The sequence below is a fragment of the Aythya fuligula genome, chromosome 6 (assembly GCF_009819795.1).
Source record: "Aythya fuligula isolate bAytFul2 chromosome 6, bAytFul2.pri, whole genome shotgun sequence".
In the NCBI taxonomy this organism is placed as follows: domain Eukaryota; kingdom Metazoa; phylum Chordata; class Aves; order Anseriformes; family Anatidae; genus Aythya; species Aythya fuligula.
Genome location: NC_045564.1, coordinates 9,842,401 through 9,862,472, shown reverse-complemented (window position 1 = coordinate 9,862,472; position 20,072 = coordinate 9,842,401). Strand labels below are relative to the sequence as shown.

General features: G+C 41.7%; 1 protein-coding gene across 7 annotated transcripts in view; it reads left to right on the top strand.

Annotated features, from left to right (window-relative positions):
• The window catches only part of AGAP1 (ArfGAP with GTPase domain, ankyrin repeat and PH domain 1), a 345,403-nt gene that overhangs the window by 10,155 nt on the left and 315,176 nt on the right, over positions 1–20,072 (top strand). The gene's annotated exons all lie outside the window — the stretch shown is intronic.

Below are 20,072 nucleotides of genomic sequence, written 5' to 3'. Positions count from 1 at the left end.
AATGTTGAGCTGCCTGCACAGGATACAGAAGTTAAATTTTCTTACGCATTGTATGGAAAGCATTGTTGCGTAATATTGGACTCTAAATTTATCTGAACTACAAAGAAACAAGCCTTTGGTTTTATTACCTTGCTCTCCGCCTGTGAGATGAGATTACAGTATAATGGGGAAAAAGCATTCAAGAGTGTTCAACCCTTCCTGAATTGAAAGGAAGAAGCTTTCTTGGATTTCTTTGCAGAGTACTTGAGAGACAAGATTTGTACGTGGGTGTTTGGAAGGATATAGTAAGAACTGAGAAACTGGAATTGATGGAAAATAGAGCATGAGGACAGCAAGGAAGGCAAGGGAATGACAAGCATAGCACGGCAAGTGCTGAAGCAGTTGTGGCCTGGGTCATTTGCTGGAGTTTAGGTGCCTGCATGATGAAAGCCTGGTGTGTGTGTGTCACCTGGTACGTACACGTATGGCTTCCACTGCTGCAGCTGCAATCTTCTGTTCTGCACGCTTAATGCTTTCCTCTTGAGCAGCGTAACTGATGATACCAAGACTGATTCAGTTTGTAAGTTAGATACAAAGAGGCGTTTCAGTTATCAGCTCCAAGCGGCTGCCTTCTGGGAAGCCTATTTTTAATGCCGTGGGATTATCCTGACACAGGGGATAGATGCTCAGCTCCTCCCAGCACTTGTCCTGAAGGGTAGATGGATCTAACTGGAGACTTGATGCTGTCAGTGAGATATAAAATGTTCTAAAAAGGTAGTGAGTGACTATCCCTGGAGATGATCCTGGCTGATTTTCACTGTTAAAATGGGGGCTTTGCTGTTTTCACATTTCCATTCTTAGAATCATAAGAATGAAAAGAACTCAAAATCTATTGCAGAGAGGGAAGGAACAAAATCTCCTGAAAACTAAGCTGTTAGACATTTTGAAGGTGTACAAAGGAGCAGTTGAGCTGACATTTGATTTTCTACTTAGATTTGAATATTGCTCTCTCTTCTTTTTAAGCCTAATGTGATGAATGAGTTAGGCTTTAGTGTCTAAATGCTTCATGATAAGATGAGATAACCAATGCTTCTGTCATAGTAAGCTGTTACGGTCTTCGTAGTGCTCATGATCATCTGTAGCACTGGCAGGCTTTTATGATCAGGCACAGGTGGAGTGCTCTTGGAAAAAAACAACAGCTAGGGCCTAGAAAGTGGTAGCTGAAAGTCAGAGGCCTGCTGTTCAAGGTGCCAGCTCTCAGGTTCTTCAGAGAAAGATGGGCTATGTGCATCTCATTTGGATAACTTTTTGTTATCTAATTGTTAGAAATAGAATGAGAACAGTAGCTTGGAAAATGATAATAGATGTGGGCATTGGATAGTGAAAAAAGCAGTTAGTAATCATTTTGTTGCTAATTGCATGGTCCCTGTTTCTGGCTAGAAGGTGTTACTGGCTGTGTTTCCAAGGGTATGTGTGTCAGCTAGGAGAAAAACAACCTACTATATAACAGCAATGAAGGAAAATCATGTTCCTTTCCTTGTGTGAATATAAAATCAGTGATGTAGTAGAGGTTTGTTTTCCATTTTTTTAAGCCTTTATAAAGTATTTGCATAATTTCAGGTTTTTAAGTCTTTTTTTTTTTTTGGTATCATGAATAATGTTGAGTAACGGTGCTCCTAGTCCTCCTTCAAAATGTGTTCCTTGTGGAAAATTCATTTTAGGTTGTTGTTTGAGGTTGGAGTCGAAAGACTTTTGTGGGTCTCCGGGCAAGCTTCTGCTCCGTTTGCACAGGATGTTGACAGTGGTGGGTAGCAGCTTTGTATTACGTGAAATTGTTAGAATTGACAGTGCTGCTGATATGCTCCAAACATCAAAGCCAATAGCTGGAGCCTTATTGCATTTCCAACTCTTCCATAGTCATTGATCATCTTCCTAAGGCAATCCAGCTGCTCCAACATAAATCTGTAGGTTGGAGTTCAGTAAGAGAAGGCAGGCAGAAATAGAAGCAAGTTGTGCAAAGCTAGTTCTGTGCCCTGTCGGTAATGCATCCGTTTCCTTGCTTTCTGAATGCAGAAGGAGACTTTGATTTTAACCTGTGTTAGCTGGCCTTTTGAAGTATTTCGCTGTTGTGGGACTGCAGCGTTTAATAGTGTTCAGATGTATAACGGTGTTAGCTTCTGGATGGGGCTAAAGACGGAAAGGAGGTGTGGTAATCCTCTGGGGCCAGCAAGGTGGAGGCACGAGCATTGACAGCTGGCACCTGCCTTGGTAATGCTGAATGTGGTTGAAACCAGGATTTTAGCTGAAGTCAGGAAACCCAGATGACTCTTTTTTTGGGGCATTATGCATATATAAAAAGACAGTACTTCTCAGGGAATATTTTGCTAACTGGAACATCTTGCTTCCTGCATAATAGAGTGAACTCAGTTAGAGGATTGCTGGTTTGATTTATTATGCTAATTGATGAGGTAGTTGATGTGAACTGCATGTACTTATTACTCACTTGCCAGCAAACTCCAAATTATCTCAGAAAAGCTTTTAAAATGGAGCATTGCGTGTTTTTTAAACCTGGTCAGTGTACAAATACAAGCAAGCCAGAAGCCACCAGCTGTTTGTAAGTGCTCAATCGAAGTGTGACACATCTTAGTCACTGGAATGTTTCAGGGAAAGTGAAGTGGCTCGAATGTAGTCTCATACTTGCTCTTCACAGTATTTAAGCAATCCTGGAAGATTTTTTTTTTTTTTTTTTTTTACTTTCTTCAGCTGGATTGTTACTGTTACCCTATTTTTACTACACAGATATGTGAAACTTGATTGGGCATTTTTGGTAATAAAAGATCTGATGTACCATTTGAATTTGTATTCAGGCATATGTGCCAGTCAGTGCAGCAGAAATCCCAGATTCATAGGAATAAAACGGGGGTAACTCATGCAGTGGTGTTGAGGTACTATGAACATGCTGACAGTTGCCTGCCTGGTAAAGGAAGTGTTCATTAGGTATTCTACTTCTTGGGCAAACATTCAGCTGAAATGCAGGATGGAAAGGTTTTGTATTTCTGGGCTGATAGGGGAAATGTTAATGTCAGATTATGGAATGCAGGAGGCTGAAGGGATGGCTTATGGACATCTACATGAAGAAAAATCTGCTCGAGGAGAGCGCTGTGGTAGCCGAATTTTTAGTTTGAAGAGCTGTGTGGGCTGCTGTCTGCACGAATGGGGTAGCTGGGCAGAGCCTCCTTCCTGCTGGACTGTAGCTCTGTCAGGTGCTGCGTGCATTGTGTTAGCTGAAAACTCCTGACCGACTGCGGTTTGACAAAACATCCATCCATCTACCTTGAACTTGATATGCCAAAGTGATTTAGACACGTGAATGAATTCAGAGCTTCCTGATTTGTAAGGCTTGCTGTGGGGGCAGGCCAGTAGGTGTTGAAGTGAAACTACAGAAAGCTGAAAGAGGCAGTCAGCTGGGAGGGGAAAATACACTGAGGAACTGGTGGTGGGCTGGGACTTGAATGTAGGCTGTCAACAGCAAAGTACCTTGGTGACCTAAAAAGTACTAGTATGTCCCTTTAGGGATTGCCTGATGTTAGATAGTGACATGCTATAAAAATTAAAGTACAAGTATATATCCCTTGGTTTGCTAACTAGGTCAGGCCAGTAGTGTTTTTTTCCTCCTTTCAGACACTGGGAGATAAATGGGAAAAATCAATTTTGTCAGTGTTTGTAAAGCGCCTGGAGCAGCAAGGTAGCCTACAGGTGTTCTCAGAATTTTTTTTGGAAATTACTATGTAAATAAGGTGGCTTGCTCAGAATGAACCAGCTGCTTGTTAGTAACTTGCATATGGATATCATCATCTTGGAAGGAAGCAGCACCAAAACAAGGCCTCCTAAATGCTGTCTGGGAGTCTGTAACTTCAGTGAAAGGTGCTGCCAGGGGAACCTGTGTTGTCCAGTGGTGACACACTTCTTCTGGATCATTAATAACGTGCGGCAATTTTTCTGTACTTCTTGTAACTGTCCTCTGCTTAGCAGATGGGGATATTGCGTACTAGGTACGGGGTGATACCGGATGAATGCAGGGTACCCTGCTGTCCTGTGATGACAAGCTAGGTAAGTCGGGTACTGAGAAACAGATCCAATCACAGATGGGATTAGTTTTTTTTTAAACAGGATCAGTGAAGTAGTGATATTAAAAAACAAACAAAAACGAAACAAACAAAAACACATTACAAACAGGTATGAGCACAGCTATATAAATCTGTAGGGTTCTCCCTGACTTGTATATCTTTATTTAGATATATTTAATTATAATCAGGAGGTGGCTCCAGATGCTATTTTACTTGCTGTAATAAGTCAAAGGTACCCAAACCAGCTTGTTCCACAATTTGCTTTAAAGGATTTGGTGACAGCCTTTTAAAAAAAAAAAAAAAAAAAAAAAAAAAAAAGCACTGAGTGCAGTAGTGTGTTAGAGAAAGCAGTGCCTTAGAAAAGTCGCTTGTTTCCCATGATCTACGTGGTGGTTGCATATGTGATGTGGAGGTGTGTGCATTTATTTGAGTACTGAAGCTGACACAAAACTGGTTCACTTGGATGGAAACGTTAGTGCCAGTGCAGAGGCCTCAGTGCAGGTGGGGGATCAGTCAGGGTCTAAGTAGAGGCTGGGGTTAGTCTGTTGGCATTTCTTGCTGTCAGTGCCACTAACACTTGACCTAACTGGAGTGAAGTTGGTTCAGGTGTGCGGAGAAACCGCTGTAGTTGTAGTATGATTCATTTTGAGCTGCGCTTCCCTGGTAATTCTGGAACAATTGCTTTATGAAAGACAGTAAGTAACCCAAATATGAACTGTCTTTATTCTGCCAGCATCAGTCTCGTTTCCCTCCATTAACTTGTTAAGTCAATAACAAGCCAGTTCTTATCTAGGGATGTCAGCAGAACGAGGGGATGGTTATTGACCTCAGCAGAACATATTGCCCAGACAGTGATTAAGATAAAGGTTTCTCTGGGTATAGTGTATGGAGAAAACTACAAGATGCCACAAAAACCCTTCGAGATCTCATAACTCTTAAGGGAAAACAAATGGATGCATAAGAGGTTAGTATGAGACAACTGTATTAGGCTTAGTCTTCTCAGAAAGGAGAACTACTAGAAACCAGGGTGCTGACAAAAATGAGATTCAAAATCCTAACGTGGAGTGGGAGAGAAAATGCAGGGTTTATTTTTTAACCATATCAGCTTGACAGCAGGTAAGTCCTATGTAGCTATAAAAAATGATTTTAATGGGTAAGACAGCTGTATGTACTTGAAGTATGGGATAGTTACTGGTTTCCTATTTCGAATAAATCTTTTTGTTTTGTATTTTCCTTGAAGCAGGATAAACAAACCATGGAAGTGTAGGTGTTCACTGGAATATAGAGGCTTTGGTGTCTGTTGGTTTTTACTCTAGCAAATGGTTCAGGTGATTGCAGGATGCTGACTTGTGCAAATAAAGAAGCAAAATCCTCATAATGCTTAAAGACCAGCAGCTGGTCTTGGGAGACTTCAAGGTAAAAAGTAAAGCGACAGAACTTGACAGAATTCCTAAGAATTCTGGAGCAGCCCTTTGATCTGCTTTGAATACGTTAAGGGCTTTGGCTCTGATCTGGTTCTGCTTCTGGTCTCCATCGGTGTGTATCCATGCCAAATTTAAGAGTGACTTTGATATTTCAATGTTTATATACTGTATCATAATGAGCATCTGATTTAAAAGCAAAGATTCTTAATGATAAGTTGTCTGTGGCACTTGTTTAATTTGTGCCTTTCAGGAAAGTTATGAATTCACAGTTAATGCGCTATGGCTTTTAAGCACAACTTCTGCAAAAGAACAGTGCTTTAATTTATGTTGTACTCAAGTGAAATGTGACAAGGGAATATTTGTAAGAAGGATTATATAAAGTACCTCGCTAATGACAAATTGTGATACGTTTGAAATGAGATTCATAATCAAATGTATTTCTGATCCTACTTAGTGAAGAACATTAGCCCAAGCAGGAGTCAAGCACTAACTCTGTTTCCAGCTTCTGTAGAATGGCAGCCCTGACCAAGGCTGATTCCACATGGCTCTTCCTCCCATGCAGCTTTACTGTGAAGATGCTGGCGATCCTGCGCTGCTTGTCCTCTGTCCTGTGTGCTGCCTCTTGTAAGCCCCCCGCTAGCTGGAAGAAGGCAACAAGTGCTGGGGCTTCACCCAGGCCACCTGCTTGCCTGTGGGGTCAGGGCTCATGGGCAGGTTGATTGGTGGAGGCCAGCTGGGGCTGAGCAACACTGAGCATTTCCAGTGCCCTTCTGCTAGCAACTTTGATTTGAGAGCAAAAGTCCAGAAAACAAGCTGAAAGTGGGTGAAGGACTCAAAACTTGTTAAGAGGTGTTCTCATCTTATTTAAAAGACACCATATATATATATATATATATATATATATATATATATATATATATATTTGTGTGTATATATATGTGTGATGTGTTTTATCCAATGGCTAAGTTGACTTGCATAAAAAGAGAAGCTGTTTTAACTTGTGCTCTGTTTGCTCTGTAAGAGGTTGAAGCTTTTTGTTGAGAAAAGTATACAGTATTTGCTGCCATGTTGTAACATGCAGCTGAATGCTGACCTTACAAAAATAATGTTTTGAGCCAGTGAGGCCTGTATTACAACTATTAGTTACTACTGTACTATCAGACCCTTTTGAAAGAATTTAAGCTTTTTTATTTTCAAAAAAAAAAGCAGAGTAATGTCTCTTCAGGTTCCTCAGGCAAGCTGAATCTGTAGTTTGGGGCTGTATTTCTGTGCTCCTTTTTCTTGGAATTATTGCAACTTCCATTCATGTTGAACTCAAAGGGATGTGGTGTGCCTCAATTCCCAGTTCAATTTTAGCTGAAAAGAATACCAAGAATGTGAAAAGGTTTTGGTAAAGTTGAGCAACGACTCAAAAGGAGAAGAATCCTTCCATCCCACCAGCTCCCTCTCACAGGTTCCTACCCTTCCTAAACCAGATGGGCGTACAAGTGAGTAATTGTTTTACTGGAATAGCAAGCTCAATAAGCTTGCATAAAACTTAGGTGAGCTCCAGAGCTGTTGCCGGAAGGGGTGTGTGTCTGGGACAGCTTGTTAGGGTGCCAGAGGGCTGCTGGATCTGTTCAGTGGATTGTTGGCCTCCATCCAAGCCTTGTTTTTTCTTAAGCAACAGGGGCAGGTAGCTGGATGCTGCACAGAAGCCATCGCAATGGAGCTGATCAGTAGGCTCCAAAATAACTTGGATGCTGTGAAGGAGATAACAAATGTGGGTTCCCTTTGTCTGCAGCTGATCGTGAGCATGTGGAACCTGAGTTGCTCGCATAATTAACGGTCTAAGGTTTCAATTTATATTGCCAAAGGGCTAATATGTATCATCCTTGTGATTGTTCTTTCATTTGCATAATGTGCAAATTAAAATACCGCTAGAGTTGTAATGCATATAAGTCATGCAGCTAAGCACAATTTTTCTTTCAGCAAGAAGAAATTTATCATTCCAGAAAGTGCTAAAAATGATAAAACACACTTACCTTTGCTCTATGTTTAGGATTTTGAGCTGAGCACAAGGAGACATAGTTGCAATTATTGTTAACTTGTATGTGTGTTACTTTCATAAGTATTCCTTAATATTTGTAAATAGTACCAAAAGGAAGTCTTGTCTTCAGTACTTCTGAGACAATAATTTTAACTTTTTAATGTAACTCTTGACAATCTGACACTGTTCCTTTTTTGGTGGATGCCCAAGTTGTTTGTCAGGGACTTGTGAGCTGGGAACGTGCACCTTTAAAAGATGGGGAGTATGAGAAGGGCAGTTGCTGCAAGCTTGACAAATGCTGTAGTAAAGAACAAAGGTTTTCTAAAACTTGGTAAATGTGTACTAGGCTTGAATGAAATAAAGTGAGCACATTTCTGAAGTCAAATTGTTGTCTTAAAATACTACTGTTTGTTGTTGACTATTTTGTTCATTATAATGTGAGTCATCTTTTGCGTAATGGGCAACTGTGCTAATTTGTGGATGTGAAAATAATTGCAGTGCTTACGGGAACAGCTGTTGGCCAAAGCTTTCAGTTGTTACACTCTGAATGACAGCTTTTCAGAAAATGCTTGCTTATCCCAAAGTATGAGAGTGATCCAGTACCACATACATTTCTCTTGGTCTCTCTTCTACCTTGTCTGTTTGTGCTGTGAAACCAGACTGCTCTGGAACTGCTGCCTGCGACAAGTTAGTGCTGGAGGCCATGGAGTGTTGTAGAGGAGATCTCTGCCACGCTTACCAGGAAATGTTACTGAATGAGAAAACAAGCTAAGGGCCCACTGTAGGTCAGCCTCCTCTTGTTGATGTTATACTTCATTTTTCCTAGTTGTCCTGGTAATGAAAGGTTTTGGAGATGTCACATCAAGTCATGGCAACAATATTGACCTTCTTCATGTTTATTCAGAACAAATAAGAAATTGTCAGGCTTCAGTCCAGTCTAGCTTCCCTTGTCAAATCTGACTCCTTACAGACCAAATGCCTGCTCTGAAAGTAAGGCAGCAGGGGAGTTCTGGTGTTCTTGCTGGCATCAGACTGTGTGCTTTGTGACACAGTGATTGCAGCTGTGACGGTGATGATGCAGCAGAAAGTAACTGAAGTCTCTATAGGACTTACCGACTTTGCAGGAGGCTTGTTTAATTTTCTTGATAGCAACCTAGGTTTTCTATGCTACTGGGAGTACCACATCATTTTATTTATTGGATTATTTCTGAGTCCATTCCAAAGCTGTGTGCTTTAGCAGAGTGAAGCTGTGTGCTGCTGTCCCATGGTGGATGCACAGCTGTGCATGGAAGATACGATCTTGCTGTCAAGGGTCAAGAACAGTTCAGTGATACAGAAACAGGTGCTGTCTGCTTGGCTTCCATGTGGCATTGATAAGAGTGAGCTCTGTGAATCAACGCCAAGTAGTCCTTTGGATTTAATCAGCTCTTGGAGAGCCTGAGCCTGGTGTGCTTTTTGTTGTGGGAAGAATGAAGAGAAGTTGTACGTGACAGAGAAGTACCTGCAGAAGAGGAACTGACTGCCTGTGAAGGGACCAGGAATGGTGTGGTCAGGTTACTTTCAGGAAGCCTTGTAAATGGGATCATTTTCCTCATGACGTGTGCTGAAGTGCAAACAGTTCTGGCTTAAACGTGACCGTGGTGGCAGTGTGAGAAGGGCAGGCAAGGCAGGATGCCGTCCTCTGAGCAGCCAGCGCTGCTGCCTCTGGCAGGGCTCTGCTTCAACTTAAAGTCACTTTTAAGGTGACCACAAAGAAATTAGTGCCATGCTATACTCATTCCTAGAAGTATTTAGCAAAGTAGTTGGTCTGATGCCCATCTGTGTTAGCATTGGACAGAAAAAGAAACCTCTTCTGGCAGAGGAACTGCATTCAGAACTGGAACCCTGGCTTGGGTTTGTTTCTGGACTTGGCAGGTTGGGCGGGACGTGGTGACCGGTGACAGCCGCTTGTCTGCAGACTGAATTACAGCACGATGGGAGCTGAGCAGGCCTTCCTGTGCGAAGCTGTAACCTTCACAACATTGTTTAGAAAGCCAGTGCCTATGAATGCAGGTCTGCATACAGGGCACGTATGCAGATCAGAGACAGCGATCAATCTTACCGTGCTGCTGCTACTTGGAGCTAATTTTTATTTCATTATGTCTTGTGAACCATGAGAACTCCTTTGCATTTGAGAGAGTGATGTCTAAAGTCGGTTGTTTGTGACCGAGTAGCTTGCAAAGCTAGGTTGCAAAGGTTGTGAGCAAAACAGTAATACATCTGAATCCTTTGTAAGGTGCGTGCCTGGCTGTAACTGCTGCTAGATAGTAACTGCAGTAATAAATACTGCAGAGAAACTGGATCGCTTTGCGTTCTCTGAACAGTTGGTATGGGATTTATTGAATTAGAGTTCTGGGAAGGGCATGAAGAACAAGTTACTATGACAGAACAGGAAGAAAAAGACTTTGGTTTAGGTCTGCTCTCTGTGCAGTGGAAGAAACTTGCACTAAATCAGAGCAACGTAAGTGAAATATTAAAAGTCAAGATACCAGGAGATTCCTGGACTGCTGTAACTAATTAGGAGTTGAGTGTTATGTATTTTTTCACTTTCTTTTGGGAATAACAGAATTGGGCTAATGATTACTAAACAACAAAAAAAGGAAAGGAAAGAGGAATTACCACGAGAGAATGTCAGATGCGTATTTCTAAGCACTGGTGAAGAAAACTTAAGAAATATTGTAATGTACTGATGCTGTCCCTTTGAATTAATGTTTTCAACTTATACTTCAATATTAAAGGGAGTACCCTTATAGGTTATAAGTGGGTCAACAAGAATCTGATGCCTTTAAGATCTAGCTATAAAAGCTTGTTACTTTTTGCATTGTTAGAAATACTAGGTTGGTGATGGTGATGTTACAGATATTAAGGTGGCTGCTTGAAAATGAGTTTGCTTATTTGTTTGTAAGCCAGCTGTGTCTGATTTTTTTTTTAATCTGAAATTCTGATAATGATCTGAATGAAATAGGAGAGCAGGCTGGAGTCCTTTTGCACACGGGACATGCCTTTTTCCTGTTTTAAGTTCTGAAGTAACTGCTGCGTGGCCGTATTGACCTACCCACCCCTCAGCAGAGCCTTATGATGAGTTTCCTTTCAACTTGCCTCCTTCGTGCTAATAGCTAATGAAGATGGACAAAGGTTCTTCAGAAAGGTCTTCAGGATATTTCAGGCTCTTAGCAGCACTTGCGCTTGCTTGGAAGAGTAGATGGTAAGCAGAAAAGTGAACCTCCTTTTACAGGTAGGAGGTATGTAGATGCCCAAGCTTTTTTTTGCTTGGAAGAGGTACTTTCCCTTTGTATGGAAGGGGAAAAGTGAAGTCAATTTGCAGCCATCCCTCTGCACTCAAAAGCTTAGTGAGAGCGATTAATTACTGAAGGCAAACTTTGAGTGCAATCTCAATCTGTAGCCCTGTGCTAGTAGAAAAGGTGGTGAGCAGCCCGACTTCGTTGTCGGGTAGGGAGCAGATACAGAGGTCAACTTCTTAAACAGCTGGGAATTGTGGCTGTTAATCCTCTCCCCCCTGAAGCCTTCTCTTAAGCTTAACAGCTCAGTCTGTCTTGAATTGCAAAGCCCAGCTGAAGAAGGCCTTGCCTGTCTTGTGTTCTTGCTCTCTTGCTTTTCCTGTTGAGCTTTTCATTCCAGACCAAAGACACAAAGAAATAGTCTAGGGGCTTTTCCGTATAGAAACCTCTGCTACAGAGGAATTCCCCATGCTAGAATGGAGTAAGCTTTTTGAGGCATAGGATGTGGCAGCCGGAGTTGGCTGTTGAAAAATGAACCAAATGGTCATAATTTAGGAGAAAATTGAAAATTCTAAAATAGATGAAAACACAGTATGTTGGACTGTAAATAAATAGTAGCTCTGCGTTGATCAACTTCCTAACGTGACTGGTGTACTAGTGAAACTACAAAACTGAACCTGAACCCTTAATTTTCAGTTAATCTCTGAGGCTATCAGCACATTTTTAGTTAGTATATGTTTTAAAAAAAGTTTAAAGTCAGATTTAGTGTGCCGTCAAGTAATTGTGTCAGAAAAGAATTTTAAGGGCACTTGTAATCTGAGGAGTGAGTAAACAGAAGGCTAAACTCTGCCAGGTCTGTGTATTCGTTTTTGTGACTTAAACAGGTAAATCATTTATGACTTGTAGCAGCACTTAAAGTATAGCCAAGGTCATATTTTACTTTCATGCTGTGTACTGTAGAACTGGCTCTTGAAGTACATTGCCTACACTTCATAAGTTGAGCTGGAACATGCGTGAAAATCATGCTGAAGTTGGAATGAGACAGGAATGAAAAGGGAACTAAACAGTGGATGTCTGTAAGAAATAATCAGAGTATGGCTTCTGTGCCTCTACAACACTTTCCAGTTAGTAGTGTGTTGGGTCCTCTGTTCCACTTTGCCTCATCTGAGGCATGCGTAGAAGCCAGGCCTAAAACTAGGCATGGAAATAGCAATAAACTTGTCTGTCTAGGAAAGACAAAACACGTGATGGAAGTGGAAGGACTTGCAAATCAGAAGGAGTTAACTTGATCTGCGTTACGTTGTCCAGCCAATGAAAGTGGGTGGTGAATGTTAATGAAACACCCAAATTACACATAGTGTAGGCTGGCTAATCCATAGCAAGCCTTGGTGAGGCTGACTTGGTCCCTACTTAACTATGTCGTTAATGAAAGTGGAAGCACCAGGTTATGGCTGTGCGTTAGGGCTTCAGAAATGTGAGACTTTGTGATACTGGTTGCTATTCCAGTGAGCAAGAGGCTGTAATTACTTGAATGAAATTTAACCAACACCTGAACAACACCCAAACAACTGTAGTTGCTGAGGCCTTATTGCCAAATGCGGATTTGTACTTAAGTAGGTAAAATTACATGGACTTTGTACTGGATTGTTTAACAGATTAAACTTCTGTGATAGTGCAAGATAGCAGTAGGTCACAGTCCAAAAGTAAGGTCCTGAAGAATATTTATTCACAGCTGTGGTGTTAATGTGATTAATTGAGAACTTCATAACAAATTCAGGTTACAAATGCAAACAAAAAAAAGCCAGCTTTCAGTGATGTAGGTGTTAAGTCAGCGTGAGGTCTGTGCAGTGATAATGGTCTTTGGCAGTAGCGCAGGTAATATTTGAGTGGGGTCTGCACTTCTTTCACCTCTTGGGCTGCTGCTTGGAGCCTGAAACAGTCCCTGGTCTCCTACAGTCTGAAGTAGTGAGAAGTGATGTGCAGTTACGCTAACAAGAATTCATCCTGGTTATCAGGCTCGGAACTATGTCATAGTAGGCAGCTGTTCACCAGCAGACACTGAATGTGATGCACACCTGTCTGGCTGCTGTATTGAGTAAATAGGAAGTCTTATGTGAGGCTTGATCGGTGATGATGGGTATTGAGCACGTGGATACCAACTGCAGCTTGTTCTACTTCGAAAAACCTCTGAAGAGCCTTGATCTGAAAGCACTGATCTGCTAGCCTCTTAGGTCAGCTTGTGGGCATGCAGCAAGGCTGTGGAGCAACTGGTAGCCCGGCTGCATGGCTGTGTGGGTGGAAACAGGCATAGCTTGGACTTATGCAAGAGAGGAGAAGCTTGTTCTCTGGTATAATGCAAAAGCTGAAAGTCTTTGGGTGGCTGAAGCTGCAGCCACAAAGAGGTTCTTTGAGAAGTTCGTATAAAGTCTTGGCAATGTGTTTGAAGCAGCGTGAAGTGCACATGGATAATGCACAAGCTGCCTTCTGCACCTTGCTTTTCTTGGGAAGGATGTTGATCATTGCAAAGGGATTTGAAGAAGACAGCACATCAATTACAGGCTCTTCATGCATGCTTGTAATTTTATGCTGGTATTGATGTTCTTGCTTCTGGAAGTGATAACCTGGAGATGTGGCTGATGCGCTGAACTCTGGAGTTAGAGGCTTTTGGAAAAGCTTCAGCAGGATACATCTATTGCTTAAGACTATGTGGAGAGCAATGGATTTCTATGAAGCCAGGGTGAACCTTTTCACTTAAAAGCCTGGGTAAACAAATGCACTGTTAATAGTTATAAAAGAGCTTTGGACCTGAAACCTTGGAGGAACACTCATTTTCAGTTAAAAACATCTGGAGAAAGGTAATGGTTTGTAGAAATGGAGTGTTTGGAAACGGTTAATGTAATTCATGTGTCCTCATTGCTTGTCTGGAAAAAGCTTTTAGAAATGACTGCAGACATCTGCAGTGCTCTTTAATATTTGATGGGCTTGTACAATTCTGCTTACAGAAAATTCATGACCTGCTCTATTTCTGAGCCTGGTTTGGAGAGGGCATGAGTAAAGAGGTTAGATGGATTTTTTTATCTTTGTATTACAATATATCTACTAAGACACTTAATGTTTAGTTCTAGATTTCCTTGTAAAATGTTATTTTTTCCTTTTCTTTTCTTGTGTCCCTTAGCTCTGTGTCCAACAGATAATTTCTAGGGATCTGGAACTGAATCACGTTCTGCCAAGATGCTTGTCCTGCTCATGGTTGTAGTAAAAGATTTGGTAAAACAGTTTTGCAGCCTGATGCTGTTGAAATTCGTATTGTCAAAGTAGTTATTTTTAAAGCCACAGGGAGACCTAGCACTAAGATTGCTGAGGACCACCTCAGCATGCCTTACGTACAGAAAGGCTTTTAGTGAAAGTAGATGCAAGCCAAGTATCGGATCTGTAACAGGCTTCAAGGCATGATGCTTTCAGTGTGAGGAAATTGTGGAAATGTGGACATGCTTTCAGTCTGTGGATCCCTTTAAGCTTCCTGTTTGACATGCTTTTACCTTTTCTTTCCATTTCCAAGCAAAGGGAAGATTGTTGAAAATTGATTTATCTTGATCACATAGCATTAGACTGCTTAGAAAGTAGTTGGGTCTCTGTGGTAGTAAAGTTAGAGAAACTTCCTGATGTCACTTTTGTCATCAAGTCTGGAAAAAGGAGAAAATAAGCTTTGAAATCTTCCGGAAGAGCCATTTGTTCATAGCATTTCTTCCTGAGCTAATGAGAATAATGCTGAATTTACATACTAAAATTCTCTCTTCTCAAATACATTCAAATTTTTATTGTGCCTTGTTTAGGGGTATCTTTTGTATACTGTGGTTGCAAGATACAACTGAACTTCAGTTGTAGAAAGGGTGTCCTTTGATGCTTCAGATGACCATGATATGTATTAGCTAAATACACAGTGCTGTATTTCTGATTCTTTTTTAACAACATTTTGGGCAGTTAGGACTTAATTCTGTAGCTGATGATGTCGGTTTCCCTTTCCATGGGTAGCTCTGATAGCCGCTGCCTGTAGTCTGTCATGCAGAGTAGTGCAGATGGGTTGGGTCTGGTCTGGCCAGGCATCTGTAACATCAGCTGCGTGTTACTAAAGTAGTTCAGGTAAAGTTATTCTGAAAGACAAAGCAATCTACTTCAGGGTTATTTCAGGTAACAAAATCCTTGTAAGTGAAATCTGCTGCTTCATGGCATGGTTGCGATAACAGCAAAGATGAACGTCTGGCAGAATTTTGCGGTGCATGCTGTGATCTCACTCCTGTGCAGCGGAGGCAATCTTGCAGTGACAAAGTTTGAGCTTCTTTCTAGGAAGCTTTTATATGGAAAATATCTGCAGTTCAATTACAGTGGCAATAGTTAAGAGCGAGTAATGTCTGAAGATTTTTCTGAGTGTTTGAATGCTTGCTCGAATTAGTGAATATTGAAAATTGGATGTGATGAAAAGTTAGTAATCCATGATGAAAAAGGTCATCTGCATGTCCAACAAAAACATGAGCTCGTTGCTTCCTAGGACCTTAATGTTACAATTAGTTTGTTTGTTTGTTTGTTTTTTTCTTGTGGAATATCCACATTAAGGAATTCCATTTTCTGGGAGCTCAGATGAATTTTAAACCTCGTGTGCGTTGTTGTTTTCTCAGTAGTAACTGGTGGGAGTGAGTGCTAAGGTAGTAACCATGGGCAGCGCTCACTCTTTGCCATGGGATCTGGTAACATGCCAAACTTTATAATTTTTCTTCAAGTTGTTGTTTTAAAAACAAGTAAATATCCCAGACAAATCCTGAACACAACCTTTTGCTTTTTTCTGCTATTAGCAGTAAATGCTAATGAATTTCTTCATGATGTTCAATCTGTTGTGCTTAATTCTGGTCAAAGCAGTGTGTTCGGTGCAATGCAAGGAAAAAAAGTAGAACTAAACCCAGGGATGCTCTGATGCTGTTACCAGTTCTTTGCTGGGTTGTAGGTGAATGTAAGTACATGCTGACACTGCTCACTGGGCTTGTCGAGTGTGGATAAGCAATGTCAGCTTGTGTAAGGGTCCCTGAGATACAGACTGAACGACTTAGTGGATGTTCATCAGCTTATTGACGCTGTAGCTCTTGGCAGCATCAGTGCCTCCTATCTTGCACCTAGAGATCTTGGTGGTGAATGAGTTCAACAACCAGAGCTGGTCAGGAGATAGATGTTGACTTCTTCTAAGGAACTGTTCACCTTTCAGAAGGTAGGTGATGTGATAGCAATGGAAATGTCAGATCTGTAGCTTTTTCATTTGTTTTTCTCATATGTAGATTATAGCTGCCTGCTAGGGGCTGAACAGAGGCAGCGCAAAGTGTTGGTCTCAAACATAAGTAGTGGAATTACAAATGAACTGAGGCCTTTATGAATTCTGCTCTATCAAAAGGAATATTGTCAAGCTGCTAGAAGCGGCCTGGCTCTGGAAATGGAGTAGGAATTTTGATGAACTTCTGAGTGTTCAGGCTATTCAGAAGAATTGGAGCATTTCATTTTTGCGGGAAGCTCGATGATTAATTGAAAGTATTTATATGCTGGGAACTGCAGTAAACTAAGGAAAGGGAGGGAGCTCTATAATGAGGAGAAGAACATTCAAGTTTCGTCCAAGTGTTTTACCGTAAAGTTCTAATGTAGTGTTACATGCTTAATGCTTTTTAAAAATTATATTTCTTGTGTGAATTATAAATGAAACCTGGCACTTAATGGTGGATGAGGATTGTTTCTGGTGTAATTAGCAACGACTATGATGGTCTTGTCATATGGAGATTGGCAAGTGAATGGTCATGCTGCATTTTTTCTTTTCCTTGTTTGTCTGGCAATATCTACTGTCTAGTGGTGGAACAGAGGCAAGATGAGTAATGTGCTGCTGGCAGGTCATTCGTGATGGATGGGTTGTACCTGTGCAGGAGAGAAGGCATAAATACTGCTCCTGATCTCTGAAAGTAAAAAAATTGATTCCCTTTGTGAATCATCTCTTCTATGGGGAGGAACTACGCTGGTGTGAGAATCTCTGCCTAAGTAGCAGTTACCACTGCCAGTACCAGAACATGGACTACTCATGCGGTTAAGAAAGCGAACAGAAGGGCTTGTGCGTCTGTTTTCAGTCGAACTTTGTGTACTCATACCATTCCAGTGTCGTCAGGCACGGACTTCTATAAATAGGGGTATGGCGAGTTAATTAGCAGTAATCATTGGTATGTTAACAAATGCAGAGAGGCTAAATGGGGGTTGTACAGGAGGAACTACAATACCAATAATGCTGGGGACGTTTGGAAGCAGGTGAATGTTCAGGTGGATGATTTTCCTGCGGTAGCACTGCAGTGGAACTGAGGCCAACTTGCAAATGAGGTTCAGATCTTCCAGTAACAGCATCCTGAAGAACGTAATTTGCTAATGGGTGTCTGTGGGGTAGGACTCCCATAAACTGTAATATTGGCTCTAGGTTCAAACATCTTTTTTTTTTTTTTTTTTTTGTCATTTAACAGAGAACACAGCTCAATGGAAAGTACAATGCTCTCTTAAATGTAGCTAATTTTCTCCAGTCAGAAGAGCAAGTATATTATATTCCATAAGAGGCAAAGCAATCTATAAATAAGGTATTTGCTATGTATAGCAAGCAGAACGTTTTATTGATCATGAGCTTTGACTGTGTTAGGAGTATGTGCTGTTGGGGGGGGGGAAGGAGAGGAAAGCATGTGTGCTATAGGTTAATATTCAGTAGTGAGTACGGAAGGATTGCCTTCCCAAACTTGGGAAGCTCCATTTTAACAGAGGAAGTCAGGCAGAAGTGCTGCGAGGCTTGTGTGGATCAGCAAGCTGCTCCCAGCCAGACTTAGAGGGGAGAAAAGGCCTGCCGGGGTGGTTGATGTGGGAAGAACAGTGAGACTGTGAGCATTCAGGGGTGAAGCTGGAAAAGCCAAAGCCCTGGTGGGATTGAATCTGGCCAGGGATGTCAGGGGCAACAAGCAAGGTCTCTGTAATTATGTCAGTATGAAAAGGAAGAGGAGGGGAGAGGGGCGCCCACTGCTGAATGAAGTGGGCGATCTGGTGTCACGGGGAAGAGGCCGAGGTGCCGAGTGCCTGCTTTGCCGCAGGCTTGACAGGCAAGGCTGGAACTTGGGAGTCCTGGGCCTCGGAGACTGGAGCAAGGAGGACAGATCTCCACCTCTTCTGTGGGTGGGAGAGGGCTGGGTCAAGGGATCCTGATGCAAACTGGAAACGTTCAAGTCCATGGACCCTGCTGGATGCACCCACGAGTGCTGAGAGAGCTGGCAGATGATGTTGTGAGATCACTCTCCATAACCCTGAATTGATCAGTGACTTTAATAGCCACTTGCCCTGGTGTCTTAGTTGTAAGCCGGTGCAAATGCTCTGCTTGGAGCAGGAAGTGCAGTTCTGGCAAAGCAGCTGGGGGTCAGACCAATACAACACTGAGCTCTTTGATCTTGGGCTTGGTTCGTGATTATTTTTTTGAACTGCCTAAGAGAACTGCCTGCTTAATTAGCCCTTAGGGACATCTTATGCAGACATGCTGGGAAAAAATGTGAAACTTGATGTCCTCTTGGTGGTGTAATGCCAGACCAGAAAAGGACAGCTTGTATTCAGAGTTTCCTACTAGGTTACTGGAAAGAGATGAAATTGGGCCTAGAGCATCTAAGCCAGAGTTACGAAATTAGCGTGGCACTCCCAGTTCAGCTTCTGTGGCTTGACTTGGTGCCTCCTCCTTTGCCAAGTGCTGCTCAAGTGGAGACCTCTGAGCTCGAGAAACGTGCTCTGCTTCTCTGAAATGTTGACTTAATTCTGAGCTGAATCTCTTCAAAAATGAAGCAAAGCTTTTTCTATTTTGTGTATGGCATACCTTAAAAGCTTTTTCGGTGGTGTATGTAAAATTCTGTGTTGATTTAAAAAAAAAAAAAAAAAAAAAAAAAATTTAAGAATTTTAAAAAATAATCATCACTTTAATAGTTGGTTCTATGAAAACAAGGGGTAAACGTTTTCAAGATTCTGATACTCTGTTGGGATTCCAAGCATTGTGTCCTCACATCCACATGGTGCAAGAAACATTTGGACTGATCTAGCAGTTACCACCATAATAAGCATCAGAATGCATTTTGTGTTCATTAGGTTAGGGCAGGTGACAATTACAAACAAAGAAACAGTTTTCTCCTGGTCTGTGAGCTTCCCCTGAGCCTTCAGGAACGTGTTTTTTGCTTTGTCCTGCTGCTTTGCTGTGTCCTTGTCCCAGTGGGCACCAACCTGAGCGGTGCAGCACAGGCACATCTGCTGGAGTCCTGGGGCTGGGCTCCTTCAGGGGTCCAACCCAGAGCTGCACTTACTGAGCACAGTGCCATATGGACAGCCTCTGTCTTGGGTGTGGGGAGCAGCTTCAATTAATCCTCAGACGAAACTTGAATGGTATTCCTTCCTTCAAATTTGTTTAGTGGTATGGTCCATTGCAAGTTCTGACTTACTATTTACCATGTTTGTTTTTTTTGGAATTGCAGGTGAAATAATCAGGGAGTGAATCCCACAAATTGGTTTGCATAAATTGGTTTGTCTTTTTTGGGGAGTGGAACCTCCAAAAGTAATGCAGCATGGTGGGGAAAAATAAAGCTCTCTTGTTAGGTGAATCCTAGGTGAAAGGTGATGTGATAGTGTTTAAATTCTTTCTCTTGTAGATTCTGAAACTCTTTTTTCCATTACAGTAGCGTTTCTCTCCTGCCCTTCATTTTCACCTATTTGAAACAGGCTGTTTAGAAACCGGAGGAGCTCTTTGCCACTGTTCTCCACAGTGGTTTTTTGGACGTTGTTCGTTCTCTGAAACATCACCATAGCAGCATTCAATGAATTTTTCCTCTCAGCTTGTGGATCAGTAAGCACTACTGTCTTGAAATGAGTTGGTCAGAGCACATTTTACTTGCTGTATTTCAAACAACTAATTCAGTTTGTTTATCATGAGACAAAAATGTTTCTGCAATAAGGCTCTGCATGTTCCATTTGCTGGATTGTTGTTTTGACTTCAGTGTGAAAGTTTAAATGTGTTGCGTGAAAAAAGCTTGTGCAGTGGCAGCTGTGCTAACTGTTCCTAATTTAGGAATTCAGTGAAATAGAAGTGCTTCAGGAAAAAAAAAAACTATTTCAATTAAAATTCAGCGTGTGAAATACTGAGTGTAGGCATTTCCTCCAAGCT